General features: G+C 34.9%; 1 pseudogene; it reads left to right on the top strand.

Moving 5' to 3' along the window:
* Positions 1-2450, top strand: part of LOC110018843 — a 32273-nt pseudogene that overhangs the window by 6821 nt on the left and 23002 nt on the right.

The raw sequence follows: 2450 nt of genomic DNA, 5'->3' as shown, positions 1-2450 counted from the left end.
AACTAAGGTAAAAGGGCACTTTTGTAATGTGGTCCCGCTCACCTACCACATCTCACCTACCGCTCACCTATCGGCCACCTACCTCCCACCTACCTCACACCTACCTCTCACCTACCACTCTATTGCTTCTATAAATAGAGAGGGTGTGAGGCTTAGGAGAGCAAGGGAGAAGAGATCTTAAGCTACCACAAAGGAGGAGAGAATAGCTATAGAGTTAGAGAGGAGGAGAGCATCTTGAGGCCTTGTATCAAGGTGTCGCTTGAGAGGGAGGCCATAGAAGGAAGATGAGGGCTCATCTCTATGTATAAGCTATGTATTCTCCATTTCTTTTGCCTTAGTAAAATATTTGATTGATTCCCTCCCGTGGACGTAGATCCAGTTGGATCGAACCACGTAAACGATCTGTGTTTGCTTGTGTTCTTTTTTCGTTTCATTTCTATGCCAGGAAGTACATATCTCACAACAATTTTAATATAGAGGAATGAAATAAATTCTGCGGTAGACTCTGGGAACTTTTATTCTTACTGTAAAGAAGAGAAAAGACTTACAATTTAGTTGCGCAATAATTTAGAAAAGTTTTATTACAACTCTAGTCTTTTATGGTTTTGGCTGTCTTCAACTGATCTCTTCATTAGTACTCAAACTATCTTTTCTCATGCTGAAACCGATTGCGGAGCTTTTCATTTGCTGCAGTGTATAGAATTTTATTCAATTTACATGGTGGTTCTTCAGTGCTTTTGATTTGTTTAAGAAGCTGTAGCAACTTCATCAACTTGTTGTTTTCTCAATTCCTCCAAAGCTGTGAGGTTTCAGTAGGTGCTAGCTTGGAGGGGAGGAGGGATTGTTAATGACAAAACAAGATTTTACTTGTAGTTCTCATTTTTTACTGGATATTTATTCATAGAATTGTTTGTATGAACATAGATGATAGGCTAGGTTTATTTCTCTCCCCATTACCCTGTCTTTTTTTTTTCATCCACTTACTTTTGTTGAAATATCAATCATTATTAGGTTTGAGAACCCATGGCTTCTTTTCTTCAAGGAAACCTCGCTGTACAGATTTATTCGGCGTAAGTTTAAATATCATGTTTACTCAATTATTTTTTCTTTTTTTCGTGGTTTTATTTGCTTGTTATAGATTTATAATGTTTGGCAAGTCGTTGATAATCTGGAAGATGTTTGAAATTTAAATTCTTGAAACTCTTATTTAGTGCAAATTGTCAAACTACATTCTTGTAGGATTCTGGCGCAGAATTTAGAGCTTTTGCATTATTGAAATCTGTAAAGAAGGTGAGAAACGTTGGGAAAACATTCCAATCCAGTGCTAAGAAAGTGACAAATCCTCCCCCAAAAGGCTTTGATGTTTCAGAGGATAATACTGGAGACGAAAATGAAGATGGTGTTAATACCTTCAATGAACCTGTTAGGGATAACTTGAGCAGTAATTATTCACCTGCAAGCCCTGCAAGCCCTGCAAGCCCTGCAAGAGATACTGTGCTGAAGGCCTGTACCATAACATCTGGGGTTTTAATAGCTTTAGGTTTGCTAATTAGGCAAGGTTGGCTGTAACCTTTAAATTGTTTGGTTGGAATTTTGTAATTTTTTTTTTACTTGAGAGTTCTTGTCAAGTTACATCTATAATTTGACTACACAAATACATTTATGAAATAAATTCTCCTTCGAGAGCAATTTATTATTAGGGGCATTTACGTACATACCGGACAATTCTTATATATTTACATAGAAAACACTCAAATATTTGGCATCACATCAAAAATAGCATTATCACTAACATTTTGAAAGTGAAATACAACTTTTCCATGTATAATTTTTTAATACCAAGGTGTTAGAAATGTTAATATCAAAGTTTAGGTGTTGGACATGTAAATCCATAAGAATTGTGTGGTATGTATGTAAATTTCCTATATTATTATCATTATTTTTGACTTGCTCATATCTAGTCATTCTGAAACCAAGAATAATGAATATGTTCATGATAGCAGTCGGTAGATGCTATAATTACTGATTGCTTCTGTACTTGTCAGCTAGTCAGGCTTATGGAACTTCTGAGTAAAGTATTTGCCTAATCTCATTTCTTAAAGTCGTGTTTAATTAGTCATCAACCTTTTTTATCCCGCCATAATCTTAGTTATTTGAACCAGTATTGTAAAATTGGATGCAATTACTGGTGATTTCTTCCTATTGTTTGTATGTTATCCTTAAGTTTTATTGCTTCAATTTATTTTGGTCCCGCATTTTCTTTGAATTATATGCAACATTCACATAATAGTAAACTTACTCTTTTTAATCCAGCATCCCATGTTGCATCCATGGATGGTTGGCCAATCGTTGATGCCTCTGCAGAAGTATCATGTGAGTTGTTAAAAGTTTTTTTTTTTTTTTTAATTCAAATTTTAAAAATTTGAAATTCTTTTTTAACCCCATTGTTT

This window comes from Phalaenopsis equestris, unplaced genomic scaffold (genome assembly GCF_001263595.1).
Source record: "Phalaenopsis equestris unplaced genomic scaffold, ASM126359v1 Scaffold000036, whole genome shotgun sequence".
NCBI lineage: Eukaryota > Viridiplantae > Streptophyta > Magnoliopsida > Asparagales > Orchidaceae > Phalaenopsis > Phalaenopsis equestris.
Note: the sequence above shows the minus strand (reverse complement) of the source record. Positions and strands in the feature narration are given on the sequence as shown.